This window comes from Apis florea, unplaced genomic scaffold (genome assembly GCF_048593485.1).
Source record: "Apis florea isolate Af1SG1 unplaced genomic scaffold, ASM4859348v1 contig_3078_pilon, whole genome shotgun sequence".
NCBI classification, from domain to species: Eukaryota; Metazoa; Arthropoda; class Insecta; order Hymenoptera; family Apidae; genus Apis; species Apis florea.
In genome coordinates, this window is record NW_028256702.1 from 1,955,117 (window position 1) to 1,972,717 (window position 17,601).

General features: G+C 21.4%; 1 protein-coding gene across 9 annotated transcripts in view; it reads left to right on the forward strand.

The window, feature by feature from the left end:
- Positions 1–17,601, forward strand: part of Ipk1 (Inositol phosphate kinase 1) — a 262,505-nt gene that overhangs the window by 180,922 nt on the left and 63,982 nt on the right. For 4 of the 9 annotated variants that reach the window (XM_086908379.1, XM_086908378.1, XM_086908376.1 and 1 more), the window contains one exon: positions 7,317–7,402. The exons of 4 other annotated variants lie outside the window; for them this stretch is intronic. The gene's annotated coding sequence lies outside the window, so the exon portion shown is untranslated. Of the gene's footprint in view, positions 1–2,131; positions 2,427–7,316; positions 7,403–17,601 lie in introns of those variants that run through there. One more of the 9 variants, XM_003697106.4, reaches the window with a different exon arrangement.

A 17,601-nucleotide genomic window follows, 5' to 3' on the forward strand; every position in this document is an offset into this window, starting at 1 on the left:
TTAATTAAAACTTTATTTTAAACAAATATTCAAATAGATATTGTTTTATCAAATTCTGAACTGATTCCGCCACGTGACAATGTGTCAAATAGCGTTGCTAACAATTGAATGCTGAGTGTTGGAGAAAGAGACTTGATAGAAAGAAAAAATGAGATAATAATATTCGAAAACGAATGTTATGTTTGTGTGTTTTAAATATAAGAATGCGAAAACCTAGGTCAACAATCTTGCTAAGATAGTGTTGCTTCGTTTTGTACTCAGTTCGTTCGTAAAGTTCATATAACGTATATTAGAAAAAAAAAATTAATGAATTTGTAATATTTATTCAAGCATACATAAAAAAAAGCAATTGCGATATGTAATATTAATGTGTAATATTGATTCATATTATTAATAATATGATATCCATATCGACTATTGTTTCTCTCTGCATAAAAATGAAAAATAAAATTTAGTGCAAGTGAAATAAAGATAAATAATTATCAGTGATTTGATTGAATAATTTAATAATCTGAAATTCAAATTGATTCAAGTATCATTAGTTTCATTATTTCGAATTTTCTTGTATATATATGAAAATAATTAAAAAAGCAATTATGCATATAAAAACACATTCAACCTTTCTAATTCGAAAGCTTATAGAAGTGTGTTTCGATTTGCTTACGGCAGATTGAATGAAATACGACGATTCATTTATGATTTTAAATGAAATATTGTATAATCATCATATAACTCCAAATATCATGAAATTTGTCTTTGTTGTAATTTGTCTGAAGTAAGTTTCTGTTAAATAATTAATTACATAGATATAAAAATATTGTATAATTACATGATATTTATATACATTGTATATTACCTTATATTGTAATTCATTTGAAATAATCAATTGTATGTAAAAAAAATGTCAGTATATTTGCTTTCATCGAGGGGCTCCGTTACGTTGGAATACGGTACTGCCACAGCACCCAGCTGAGCGTTCTCGCTTTTTCGCCGTCTCGCTCTATCTAATACAAACTTAAATTAATGCTTATAACTCCTTAATTAAGCCTTATCGGACACATGTGTATATGGACTTTTTTTATTGTTTTGATGTCTTAGAATCCACCCTCCAAAGGTGTCCCACATTTTTATAAGCATTTTATATATATATATATAAAATATATTTTCTATTTTCTTCATATATAAAAGTAATAAAAGAGAAAGTAAAATTATAATTCTTTATTAAGAATTATATTCTTTTCTAAACTAATTATGTTTAAGTATCAATAAAAAAATTTTAAGGCTAAACATATCACGATTGATTGATTCTAAAGCGATAATTTCTTTATTGAGTAATAGATAATAACTGTCAATTGTGTACATTCTTTTAATTGTATACATACTATTTTTTTTAAATATTCTATCTATATATGAATATATTGCAATATATAAATTAGAAAATTTATATGAATTTTATAAAACTCTAAAATAGTTTAATTTATTTATTCTAAAAAGAATGGCACAAAAAAAATAATAATATAGACATATTCATTTTTACATTGATTGAATCATTATTTTTATATCAAAAATCATTTTTAATTTGAATTTTGTAAAAATATTAATAAAAAATGATATCTTTCATGTTTTCTTTGTTTTTCATATATCAAATTTAAGTAAATTAAATAATATAAAGTATATTTATACATATTTTCAATTATTTTATTTACAAATTTTACTAAATCTTTCTTTGTCTTTAAATTATTATAAGTTTTAAATAATATTATAACGAATTATAACTTATTTACAACAGATAATTCTTCTATTTTCGATTAATAAAATTGATATTCATTATGATTCTTTTCATAACTATAATCATATCACTTTTATAAAATATTGTTGCAAACGCAATCGTTTATTTTTGATCCCAATCTTCTAACGATGAGTTCCACGAGTTCAAATTCGATTCTAATAGATTGAATGTAACGTCTTAGAAGGAAGATCTTCGATTGAAGTTATCGATTGCGCCATAAAAGGAAGCAGCCGTTCCTTTCTCGCCGCTCGTTCCTCCTACTTCTCCTCTTATCATCGAATTGCCAGCCTCTTCTCGCGTCTTTTTCTTAGTGCATTCTCCCTTCACCATGTATTGTCTTTTGGTTGAGTGTGCTTCGCGTTGCGGAGTCGTTAGTGCACGTCGCTCGAATGTTCGAGGGTTCGCGAAAAAATGGCGTCTTGCACGTTTCACGCGTCCAACACAAGAGCGGCCTTTCTTCTCTTTTTTCCTCTTTTTTTCATTCTCTTTCTTTTCTTATAGACGAGGAACTATACGTCCATAGTTTCAGTAAAAGACTGGTCGCGATAGAATTCTAGAAATCCAGAAAAAGGACGCGTTACTAATGCGAACTTTAGTGCGATTCTTGCATCTATAGAAGTCATTAAATGTATTCGATGTAAGTAATTGTGAATAATAATCATTTGTTTGAAATATTTTTTTTTTTTTTTTTTGCGCAGTTTAAAGAATAAAATGGAAGAAGAAAATGAGAATTATACGATTACTTTTAAGTGAAACAAATTTGATCAATAATTTTCCAGATTTTGTATATAAAAAATAATTTTTATGAAATTAATTTTATATTTTATCTATTAAAATTATCTATTTAATTTTAAACATATTTTTTGACATTTTAATTATTTATTTTTATTATCATTTATAATATTCTTTTTTTCTTTTTTAGATTATAATATAAAGCTTTTTTTCTGTTTCAAAATTAAGTATGTAAAACGATGTTTATAATGTAAATGAGCAAATTAGAAATTCTTGCGATATGATAATTATCTCTAATCTGATCCAAAATTATTTTTACGTAATAAGAAAGATTATTCACGGAAAACTAATAAAATTAAAACTTTTTAATTACTTTTTATAACTTTTTAATTAGATACCATAAAATCAAATTATTATATCTTAAAAGATTTGTTGATCAAGAAAAATTCAAATTTCAATAATTAAATGTAAATATCACTATGGAAGTAATAAATTGTTGAAATCCATTTAAAATATTTTGCTATTTTTTCTATTTATTACAAGTTTTTATGGAATATTTGACATTTAAGACACTTATTATTACAACTTTTAATTTTTTTTCCAAAAGTAAATTATTTTATTTATAATAATAAATATTTTTCAAAACTCATTTAAAAATTGATTTAAAAAACCGGTTTCTTTTATTAATAAAATTGTTTGATATTAATTTTACTATAATTTTTAATATTTATATTTCGAATAATATATTTTGATAAAAATTTTAGTAAAAATCTATGGAAAATTTTAGTAATTTCTTTTAAATTTGAAATATAGATTCAAAGCTTGAATTAAGTTTTTCTTTATTTCGGATCTTATAGATTTATTTTTTAAAAATTTGCAAGTATCGCTAATTATTATTTGATTATTCATTATTATTAATTAATCTTTATTAATAATTTAATGGTAGAAATTTTTCTATCTAAAACTAATAATCTTATTGATTTTTCAAACAATGTTCAACAATATAATCCGTTGTATTGAAATGTACTGAAAACAGCTATTTATTAATATTATATTATATTTTCAAAGTGACATATAATTGTATTATAATAATTATAAAACAAAAAGCTTAAAACATAAAACAAGAATTTATCTTGAAAACTATTTTCTTCGCTATTTTGCACGTACCTTTCTATTTTTAAGCACATGAATACCGATCTAATAAATTGTATATTGCGCCATATTTCATGACGCAGAAAAAGTAGATTTTCATTGCCCCTATATTCGATAAATAACTACAAAGAAAATGATTTACAAAGGAGCTTTACATGAATCCATTAATAGTGTGTTTTTTTTCTCAAATATAATATCTTTATTAAATTAATTAACATTATTTTGCATATTAAATTTTAAATTAATATTTTAAAGTAATTATAAAAATTAATTTAAAATTATAAAGAAATCATTTTTTATGTAATATTGTTTTTTTTATTATTTTTCTTAAATTAATTAATAGATGATTGTTTTATAAAATTTTTTCTTAAATTGAAATAAATGGTTTGAAGAAGTGTGTACTAAGAAAGAAGAAAGAATCTTGTAGTTAAAACATAAAAAATAAAACATAAAAATAATCAGTTATTTTAAGCAAAACTCTTTCTTAAATTCTTAAATTTTGATTATTTATATTTTAACCAAAAATTTATTATTAAATTATAGATTTTTATTTATATAAATATATATTTTTGTTATTACATATGTTTATTTTATATATGACATTGCATAATAATTAAATATGTTATTATAAATTAATTTAGTTATTATATATAATATATTATTATAAATTAATAATATATTGAATGAAAATCTTGGTCACAACACGATATAATATTGAGAATTAAAAACTAAATAGCAAATTTATAGAAGGATTAGAAAAAGTCGTAATACTAAAAAATATTTTTTTTCATTCTTTTTCTTTATAAAATATAAAATAATTTATTTTATTCTATAAAATATTTTTAATATCAATTTATTCAATATTATTAAAATTATATATATATATATTATTACAAATTATAACAAATAAATGTACATAATAAGATATCGAATATTTTGCACATAATAATATTTACAATATCTAATTCTTATACATAATTATTGAAGGATCGATGTGAGAATTCAGAATTCAAAAAACAAACACAAAAATATTGATTGAGACTTATTTATTATATTATAAGCAAATTAAATTTTTATTAGATAAAGAGAGGTTGAAACTGAATGTAATGTGACAGTATGACAGAGATAAAATTATTTTTTTCTATCTATCTTCTGTTTCATTTAATGTAAATTTCAATTGCTCATAACTTAATAAAAAACTTCAATATTATTTTATATTAATTTTTGTTTTCGAAAATCGATTCTTTGAAAATGCCTCGCAAATTTACATTGTATTAACATTCTGTATATTACAAGTACACAAAGTATAAAAATATAGCTTAAAATTCCAAAAACTAAGAATTCTTTAAATAATTTTACGCAACTTTTTTCTTTACAAAAATTTTATTAACAAGTTATTAACAAAAAATACTGGCCAATTACAAAGTTTAATTATTTTATTTTCCAATTGAACTCTTTTTTTTTTCTGCAAAAATATTATCATTATATTATCATAATATAGTATATGTACAAAATAAAAAATTTTCAATCAATAGTAAATTATTCAGATTTTGAGATATGAAAAATTTATGCAAAAAAAAAAAAATTCTTAACTATACAAAGTTACTTTTATTAAAATAAAATAATTAAATTAGTTAACCATAAAATAAGTATTAACCATAAAATAGAAAGTAATCAATAACAATAAAAAATAATTTATTTCGTAAAATGACAAATAAATTTAATATTGAATATATTTTATTTATTTTTACTTTTATTTTGGCGCAAAAAATACTTAATGAAATATTTAATGAATAACATAAATAAATTTAATGTTATTTTAAAAATTTCTAAGACTTTATAAAATAAATTTAAAATAAACACTTATAAAATGATTCTCTTTAAAATAATATTTTAAATTATCTGAAATATTTATATCATTATTATATCAATATTATATCAATTATATTCCAAATAATGTATCATGAAATATTACAAAATTAAGTAAAATTATATATAAATTTAATGTATTTATAATTACTAAGCATACAATCTACACATTTAGTTCGACGATATATATTGTATTCTATCTACGTTTTTTTTTATCAAGATTAAGTTTTTTTTTCTTTATATTATTCAAAGCAAAAATTTCATTTAACAAGAAGTAATTATTATACAATTTTTTCTTATTCAACTTTTGTCGATTCAATCCAAATTGTTTGGCAAAAATGTTTGTACAGATTACAATCCTATTTTATATAAACTTTATCCCGAAAAATTCATTTCTAATAGCGTAACCAAAAACGGCTCGTGCTAGTCCATTTCCGTACCCGAGTCATGGAAATTTCCGAGCTTTTTTAAGCGACTTACGTAGTCCGTGAATTCTTCCATGATTTAATTCGATGCAAATTATAGAGTGTTTAATGAATAGATTTGAAAATAAAAATCACAACTTTTGAATCAATTAATTTTAATTTAATTAACAAATTAAATTTTAATTAAAACCTATAGCACTTTATATTTACTTTTCTTTTTCCTCAATGATGCATAATTCAATATGATACATCAGCCAATTATTAAATACTGAAATGAATACATATTTTTTCGATGAAAAAGAATTTTCAATTTGTAATTAATTATAATTTTTTACTACAAATAAATAATTTAAAAAATTATTATTAATTATTTACAAAATTTTTGAAGAAAAATATGCTTCTGTCACAGATAATTAATAAAAAAGAAAATTTTTTTTAAATTTAGAAAAAACTTGGTATTAAAAGACTAAAGAAAATATAAGAAAAAGAATGCATCAGATCTGTATATATCTGTATATGTAAAAACATATTCTATAGTTTCTTTAAAAAAATTAAAATATGATTGATTTTTTATGAAAAAATTATTTGAATAAAATAAAAGTTCTGCTCGAATAAGAATTTCAAATAAATGAAATTATTTGTGAATGACGAATAATTTTTTATTCAAATAAATTTTTATACAATTAATTTCATATTCGATTTAAGATTCATTTGAATAAATATAAGGCTGCCAGATAAAATCAAAATCAAAATACAGTAGCTTTTAAATTTGTATTTGATTAAGAATAATTAGAATGACAAACATTGATATGATTAATTTAAAAAGAAATTTTTCAATTTTTTAATTTATATATCATTTTAAAATTATATCAATAAATTGATGAAACTTTTCTGATAAAATGAAATCCAATACAAATATAAATAATAATAAGATATAATAAATATATTATAATAATAGATCAGATATAAGTATAATAATTATTATTACAATCTTTTTTTTTTTTTCTTTCTTTTTCCTTTATTTTTCTTTCTTATATAGATGTGAGATTAATATTGCAACGTCATATTTATATCTCATCTTATTTCTTCGAATAATTTCTTATAATTTTTAAATAATTTTTATTTGTATAAAATCATTATGTATTTTATTTATGGATTTAAAGTATTCGTTATTTTTTATTCACAATTTTTAATAACGACCTATAGCATTTGAATTATTTTAATACTTAGATTTTGAATTCGATCAATCAATTTTTTAATTACAAATTACATAGAAAATTATTACTATTTTCATTTATTTTATTTTTGTTTATCTAGTAATTTACATTTAATTTAATTTTTGTTTTCAGGAAATAATGTTTCTTTCTATATAAAATAATTTTGGACAAAAAATTTGGACTAGATTTGGAACATATTAAAAAGAAGTTATTATTTCGTAAGTATTTTTAATTTGCTTATTTACTTATGTTGTGAATATTATTTTACATATTTATTTTGAAATATCAATAAATTTATCATATAAAACTAAAAAGAAAAATATAATAATTAATAATAATAAGAAAAATCTATACATTTAACCGTATATTTAAGTTCGAAAATTTATAATTAATAAAACAAATTATATTAACCAAAAAAATATTTATTAGAAACTTTTATAATGAATGAAAAACAAAATAAATGAAATTAAAAAGTTCTATTTTAAGAATTAAAGTAATAATAAAGCGAAATATATATTTTAAACTATATAAACTATATAAGTTATCTACATTAATTAACAATAATAATATAGAAAATGATTGAGTACTTCTGTTCTCAGTCAGGAAAAAGTCTTTATGTCATCTATTACACTTTGTACATTATTTTCTTGCAAGCGACTCATCATTCTTCCTGATAATATATGTAAATGTCATCAACTTCAGATTTATTATTTTTTTCTTTATTATTTTTTGTTTTTTGATTTTTAAATTCGAAGTATTACAAATTTTAACATAAATAAAATATATAATATTTATATAGCAGAACGCATAAATATAATTATTTTATTTATAATTAAATGTAAACTAATAATAATTAAAAATATAATGTTAATAAATATTGAATGAAATTTGAATATTATGATATAATTTGTGATAATCAAAATTATCAAATTTTAGTATTTATCAAAATTTTAGTACAGTTTCGAAAACAATCTAAGATCAAAACATTTAAAAATACAATAAACTCGATCATTTTTTAAAATATATATCATTTGTCGCAAAATATTATTGAAAATACTTCGATAAAACCAGAAAACCATTGTAAAATTTGCAAGATTTTTTAAATTAGTTACGAAAATAAATATATACGATTTTTATATGTTTTCTCTGTAAGAAAAATAAAAACACGTTTAAAAACACGTCGAAATGAAAAATTAATTTCAGAAATTATCTTTCGTATATTCGAAATTTAAGAAGAAAGAAAAATATTGCCTCGTTATTAGAAAACAATCGTATAATTCTAGTTTTTTCTTTCCATTCTATTGTCCAACCCTGCCGCAACGTCTATGTGAAACCATCATTTCAAATTACACGAATACGACACGTTCGTAGGAGTGGGATGTACGTCGTTTTCAGCAGACGCTCGTACTTATTCGTTACAAGTCACCGAGTTTCGCAAACCGGACGGTCGTTAACCTTACGCGAAAATGGATAAGACAGTTTGACTGTGGCAACGCCGCCTCTTTCTATAGGCATCGAAACGTTTCGCGACCGAGTAAGTGCTTTTAAACGTACGATTAAATGTGATCGCGTGTGTCCGCTTGCGTACCGACACGTAAGCGCCCACCTTTTTTCACCATGTTTCCTGGCATTAATGCAACCAACGAACCATTTCGGTCATTCGGTCTCGCTTCTCTACCGACTCTGTTTCGACAAATTATTGCTCCGTAGGTACACATTCGAAACTAGAAAGCGTGTACAGAGTATTTAGAGAAATGTGGAACATCTTTGGGAGTTCGATTCTAGGCAATGAGACGAACGCAAAAATTCATATGCAAAATTATAGGTTAGTTATTTATTTTTTGAATTCTGGTAAATTTATGTTGTAATTAAGTTTTAAGTTATAAATAATTTATTGCGATTTTGACCAGCAGTATCGTATCGCAGTTATTTTAACGGGTTTATCTTTCGATCAAGAGTTTAACGAAGTTTAATTATATCATAAAAGACGTTAGAAACATAAAATAAAAAAAATTCAAAAAAGAATATACTTCATAAGTCACTGGATAGTTACTAATTCTTTTTTAGTATAAATTTTCAGTAAGTATAAATTTTAAATGAAGTTATTAATAGTTATTATTAAGTTATTATTATTGTTTATAATTATTAGTCATACAATTCATACAATTCATAAAATTTGAAAAAAATAAAAATATTTATAAAATTATGATAAATAAAATAAATTTTTGTAAATAAAGAAATTTTTATTAAATATATATATATATAATCGATTATTAATTATTATAATATATTTTTTGCATCTTGACATAATACATTACTCTGCATATATTGCATCAAACATTGTCATTACTTGATGCTTAACTGATTAAAATAGATTTATGTTAAGATTAATATAAAATATGGCCTTATAATATAAAAGATTAATTATTATTAATATCATATTATAATTTCAATATTTGCGTTAAATGGTGTCTGTCTTGTAATATGTTGTCTATTACATTGCATTAAAATTTAGTAGAGTTAATCATGTATCTAAAATGATATATGAGCACATCCTTTTTAAAGTTTTCGTTGAGAGGCCTGGTAGACAAGTGACACTGCGATATGATAATGTCTATCGATCAGTTGAATCACTCTGTCTTCATTTTACATAATCTAATATAAAATTAAATTACTTATAACTTAAATACAAACTCCCAATCGATATTTTGGTTAATTTTAGCTTTTTTTAAAAATTTTATTTGCGAATAAATTATACATGCATATAAAAATTGAATAAGTATTAAATACTCCAGATATCATAAATATCGTACATAATATTTTATATATATATATAGATATTATCTATTAAAATATTAATTTATAAAGTATTTTTATTTAATTATATATTTATTATCGATGAGATTAAAATCATATTATATTATTAATTTCTATTCCAATCTTTTAGAACGGTTTTATACATAAATATTAAATTGTCGTATATAAAATGGCTAATTTCAAATCTATAAAACATTTAAGAATAAATAACTACAATAATATAAATATTAATAATATAAATTATTTACAAAAATATTCGAACACATAACTTTAATTATTTATTATAATATATATTAATTATAAAAAAAATAATTTTAATTTTGTTTCTTTCGATAAAATGTTTATTGTATTTTCAATCAAATCTATGTAATTTATTCAACTAACTTGTTGTAATAAAATAATGTTAAAAATTAAACGAAGTCACAATTACTTTTCGTATCAAAAAAATATTGGGACATTTTAAAAATTTATAACATAAAATAATGAAAATATCAATTTTTTATAAAAATTATTGACTATATATTTTTTTGATATTTTTTTATGTTTTAAGCAATCTAATCTATTAAAAATTATGTTAACAAAATATACTATATTTTATTTTAAAAAAAGTTTCTTTAATATTGTTGATTTTTACTTATTCAATGATTCAAATGTTTGCATTGTTTTCAAAATATTTTTAACTTCTTCATTAGATATATTGCATTAAATTAAACTAAATTTAATTATCTGTTCACATATTAAATTATAAATATAAGAATAGATACATATATAGGATAATTCAAAATAAAAATTTTATTATATTGATATTTTACTATGAATACTAATACAATATTATATAATCATGATTTTGATATACATTTGTTAATTATAAATCGATTTCTATAAAAAACAATAAAAAAAAATATGAATAGATAATTAAATTCAGTTTAATTTAATGTTATTACAATGTATCCAATTTAATTGAAGAAATTAAAAACATTTTGAAAACAATACAAATATTTGGATCATGGAATAAGTAAAAACCAACAATATTAAAGAAAAATGATAAATAAATATATTTTTTCTCCTTATTGAGAAATGCATTATGACTCGTCTACATTTGTTATGTAATTAATGTTCTTGTGTTATATCATTATTTCGTAAAGTATACGAAACAGTGTAAACGAAGCATTGTGTCGTCGTCTCTCAAAATAGAATTCAAAAAATATATGATTGATCAATTCATTGATTTTCCATCATCATTAAATGACACGATATCCAATTATAAGCTAATTTGTATAGAAAGTATCATTTTTTGTTTATTTATTTCGTAAGAAAAACTGATGTCTTTTTCATTAATAAGAATCTATAGATACATACTATATATATATATATATATATATATATATATATATATATATATATATATATATATACAAGTACAACAGCACAAAAGCACAATAATTGGCATAGAGTAAAATCGTGACATCGTGTTGCATCACTGGATAATAATCGCAATATAACATGGGGATAATTATCAAGTGTAAATCAGTAAATCCATCTTTACAAGTACTTAGTATATTGACTTTGTATCAAACACTCCTTTGTCGAGGTGTCAGATGTTTACTTACTCAGAATTTCTGTTACTTTATTTGTACACTTATATCCACACTCGCAATAATAAGTTTACTTTAATTCTCTACTGTTTTCACTATCTCTCTCTATAATGATCATTAAATATATGTATTGTTGTAATTACAAAAGTCTTTATACACTATCTTATAAATAAATTCAATTATTTCTAAATTTTAATTCTGAAAATTATATATTGTATCTGTGAGCCAAGTAATAAGTATATACGTAAAAAAGTTTTTTTTTGTCAGGAAATCTCTTTGAAAGGCTGAAATTAAATCTTAAGTTTCCATTATTTTTTTATGTTTTGAATTAATGAATTCGCTTAGAAATACTTTTACAACAGGATGATAGAGCATGGTACAAAAGTTGAATATTTATATATATGAAAAGTTTTCTATCTCATACCATTATATATAAAGTTATAACTCGAAAAGAAGAATTGATATTATAGAAGTTTTGATTTATCAAAATTTTATCGAATAAAAGAGATTTTTAACGAACGAAAAATCAACATATAAGCTATACATAAAGGATCAATAATTCTTCAATTTTAATGGAAATCAAACAAAGGAAAATTCAATCTGTAATCTTAACGATTGACGCAAGAGAAACAAGCGACAGATATAGAAAGATAACAAGGATTCTAAAGAATACTTTCTATCAAAGATTTTTGTTTGAAACACGGACGATTGCAAAAAAAGATTGAGACAATATCGAATGACCTTATGGCACAATTATAAACTTCGAATAACAGAAGAAGCAAATAGAAATATAGAGATAAATTTCGACTTGTAAAAGTTCAATTCTTGTAAATTCAAGTTATAAAAGTAAAATGATGCATTTGGATATATCACAAATAATTTAAGTGAAAATAAACTTTTATTTTATTGCAACTTATTTAAAAGAAATTTGTAATCTTTTAGAAGTTTGAATGTAAAAAAAATATTGACTTCTTCGAAATGATATTCGATTAAAGAAAAAAAAAGATTGTTTTATATATAAAGTTTCATTTGAAATTTTCGTTAGATTTGACAGTACAATCTTAAGATCAGATAAAATGTAATATAATAAGTTTATGAAAATTTTTGTGATTGTAAATTAATTTAAACAAGTATTTTGAATCTCTTTTGACACTTTTATAAGTCGCTGTTATCTTGTTGCGACCATATCTGTCAGCCTCATCTTCAACTAACAGCTTGTCTTTAATCATGTTAAACGAATGTCAACTTTAAGCAGGATTAGTCCCCATTTCAAGTATCATATTACATGTTGTAGCCTTGCATGTAAGTACACGTGTATATATACACGTGGCAAGTAAAAAAAATTAACGAATATTTTTTTATTATTTAGTAACTGGTGTTAAATAAAAAAAGCAAATTGGAGAAACACGGATGTAGAAAATTGATAGGACAGAATGTACAAGCATAGACGTTCGAAATAATGCCAAACACGGAAACAGGAAACGCTAGATGGAGAGTGATCATAGATTAAGAGAAAATCCTAATTTACGACATCCTTCGGGATTTCAGACTAACGTATCTACTATTCATGTATCTAAATCGAGTCTCTGTGGATATATTTGCAAACAGTGCTATCGAGTAGGGAAACATATGATGTATGAACACATGTTCTTGCATTGTTCCATATTCAATACATTCATCTTATATACGTGGGTACAAGATAAATCGTGGAACACCTTTAATATTGTTGATTCTAGATGCCAAAACTAACACAAAAGTTGTAACAAAAATTGAAGCTTCAATTTATTAAGTTATAAGTAATTTAAGTTTACGTAAGAAATATTGTGCGAATAGAATAAAAATTACTCATAATTAGATTGTGGATATTTATGCAAAGTGAATATTTTTTATGATCGTGATTAAAAAAATGAAGAAGAAATTTCAAAACAGATTTTTTATAAATCGTGTGTATTTTATATATTTTTCTACATATAAATTTTAAACATCTGCAATTTATCTATAATTTAATAAATAATTTTAATTGATATTTTTGTATATCAGATTCTATGTTTGTTTTAATCTCTAGAATCGATTCTTCAAAAGTGTTCCCTGAATATAATACTATCATAAATATAGATATTTATATATAGACGTATATATATATATATTTCATTAACCTGTACTATATAACTATATAAGTTCATATAGAAATTTCTAAACCACGATTGATGCAAAGGAAATGAAACTTTATATCTAACTTTCGTTAAATATAATAAAAGTATATGGAGACTGAAATGGAGCAAAATACAAACGATAAAATATATTTTATAATTATTAGAAAATTAATTTCACGCGTATATACAGAATACTTAAAGAAGACCAATAACATAAAAAATAATCAAAAGAAAATCTAAAAGAATCTATTTAGATTTATTTTTTTTTAATAATATTAAATATATTATTCATATTATATTTTTTATTTATTTAAAATATTATTTATAGAAAATCTTAACATTTTCTTTTATAAATCTTTTATATAAGAAATATTATATGTTAATATAAAAATATTTATTTTTTTTTTTATCCTATATCATTTATTTACAGGATTTATTGCTTATTTATGATTTTCAAAATAACATCAACATTTAATGATTATTTAATTTATTTTTTATTAAAAAAAATTATTATCGATTTCTCTATTTAAATTACTTTATTTTTATCATGTATTTGTAGCAGTACTTGTTCGAATAGATTCAAGTAGATGTTTTTTATAGAGATGTTAGTAAAGAGGAAGTGTGTTATCAGGTTAATAACACCAGATATAATGCTGTCAGCATATACCCATGTACTTACTTATGTATTTAACTCGTGATCATATCCAAATCTTTTCTCTCCTTCAGTTCTTCCATTTCTACTTGATTATCAATGTTATGTAGATAAATTTTAATTAATGCATTTGAAATATGATTTCTTTAAATAAAACCGAAACTATATAATTTGGTTTACAAAAGTCATATTTTTATTTTACAATTTGTTGTTTTTACTTTTTTCAACTGTTTTCTCTCTCTTGTTCTTATTTATTTTGTAATTTTTAAATATATTGTAATAACAATATATTTAAAATTAACAACAATCAATTATCAAAATCTAATCAGTGTATTGAAAAAATTGAAACGAAAGTATTTTGTATTTACTTAAACATATTTAAAAATTTAATAATGTGTACATTTTCAAATATTGAATTTTAAATATTATATTTTACACGATTGGAGAAAAGAGATTTTTAAACTATGTAATTATAAATTTTTTTATTTTACTTGATGCTGAATATTGCAAATAAACTTTCTTTAGAAGTAGTAATAGTATTTTAAAATAAGTATTTCATTAAAATTATTACTAAAAGTAATTTCTAATTTTAACATTTTATAATATATAATGTATTAAAATCACATAATAGCTATAATAAGATATAAAAAGTTGAATTTATGCATATACGAATTAAATATAAGATTTTTTTTTTGTATTAAAATTTATACTTTATATTTTTGATAATATTTGATAAATTATTAAATAAACAATATTTGCTTATAGAAATATTTTCAGATTATTTTAAATTTTTTCAGGTTTGATATTTTGAGTTAAATTAGTTATATTATTTTCTATAATATTTCTAAACGTACTAAAATTTTAAACAAATTTAACTTGCATTTGTAATATACATGAATGCTATTAGGAATAAATAAAAAAATATACATAAATAAATTTTAAATTTGCAAAGTTTATTCTTATTTATTTCATGAAATTTTGAAACTTTTCAAATTCTCAAAATATTTACACTTTTTTTTTCTAAAGTATATTTATTTTTTATTAAGAAAATAAGAATTAATTAACTTGAAAAATTTTAAGTTTTGAATTTTTTTTAAATTCAAGCTCTATAGCCAATAATAACAAAAGTTTTTTTTTTTTGGCTTATAAAACAATTAAATTTTTATATTTTATTTTTTCTCAATGTAAACTGTAGCGTTATGAATTGATAGAATCAAATGTATGGGCAGATTACCAATATTATTGAATACTATGTAAATAAATAGTAAAAATTTAATATAAAAAAAATCTTTTAATTTACAAAAATTCATTTGTATTCAAATATTTTTTTTTTTATTGGATGCGGTAGTAATAAAGAAACGAATATAACGTGTTAAATATCTCAAAATATATGTAATATAAATATTAATACAAATATATAATTTTTTCAATATATAATAAATAATATTATTTAAAGTATATTCATCCATATCAATATATATGTTATTATATATATATATAAATATACAATAGATGTATATAATAAACAAAATAAATTTTCAATTTCCTAAATTAATTTTTTCTTATTGATTTAAAGATTTTTTAATGATTTTTTTTTTATTTAATCTAGATTTTTTAAAAGTAATATTATTACTTGGCTCATTAATCAAAATTTATAATTAATTATAATTTTAAAAATGTAGTTAAAGATGATTGTAATAGAGAAAATTCGATAAAAAATATCGCTTTGTTCGTTTAATACCAAATGAAAAATTAATGCAATGCATTGAACCAAGCCATATATGAAAGATGCATCAAAAAATAATTTGTGTTTATCATGATTTTGATATAAACTCTTAATTCCATAAAAAAGTCTATTAATTTTAAAACTTTCTTATACATAAATAAAATTATTTTTAATTTCATTTATTATCATAATTTAATTCGATAAACTCTTTAATTTTTTAACAATGTTTTAAAATTACGTTTAAATAAAGTTACACTTTGTCTCATCTTCTATAAATAATAAGTATTATTTGACATAGAACGAAACTGTTGCGACTCAATAACGTCAAACAAATAAGTAATATTTTCGTATAAAAATTTTATTATTGCTAACGTAATACTTTATTCCAATATCAAAGTGTTATTACCAGATCTGTCCTACGTTACGCTTTTATCATCTTCGAAGCAATGCGTCATCTTTCCGTGCAATTTTAAAAACTCTTTCGAGTTTAAAAGCCAACTCGATATACGATATATCAATTATGAAATTTATGACGTAAAGTCGTTGGTTCATGCCCGACCGAACGTGATCCTATGTAATACACAACACGGATCTGTAGTGGAAACGGAAAACGTGCACGTGCAAACAAAAACGTGCACCTTTTACGTGCACGTGCACTTGATGCTCGTGTCGCACTTTTTATACGTTCGACGCACTAGCTAAATACACACAATGGCGATGCTCTTTCCGTCTTTCAGGTTTCGAACGAAGCGTATAACGAGATAACTGGCCTTGTAACGAGATTATCGTCTAGGCATCGTCGCTACCATTGAGTTTTTTAGCTCGTAACGAGTTTACGATCAGCGACAGGCAGTGTTTCGAACGATAAATCGAAAACTTTTCTATAAACATGTTCTTGTACAATAATTCAAAATCTGGAAATTTATGTTTGTGAAAATTATTAAATCGAAGAAGTTCAATGCTTTGTTTATTTGTCGGTTATTGTTATTATATATTGGCATACAGTCGATCACAAAAATCTTCATATATTTTATGAGAGTTCTGTTATTGAATAGTAATTCTTTTTTATAAAAAGCATTATAAATAGAAAATAATGGATTTCATAGGAATTTCATAGAAAAATTTGCATACAAAAATATCGGTTTATTTATTAAGTTATTAGCAATTGATGTTTGCGTTACACGAAGATAGAGATAGCTCTATACTTATCATATTTGTTTTATTTCACAAACTTATATTGTTAATAATTTAATAAATAAACTTCAAAACATTTTTTTATATTTTGTTCCGGTCTTTCAAATTAAAAAATTTAAAAAATATTTCATCGAATATATTAACATCCTGTTCCAATATACGGAACAATTTTTTTATTAGCGAAATATCATTTCGAAGAATGAAATAAATTTTTAATATTTTTTAATATTTTGGTGTTTTTTCGTTTTTTAAATATAATTTTATAATAATAAGAAATATG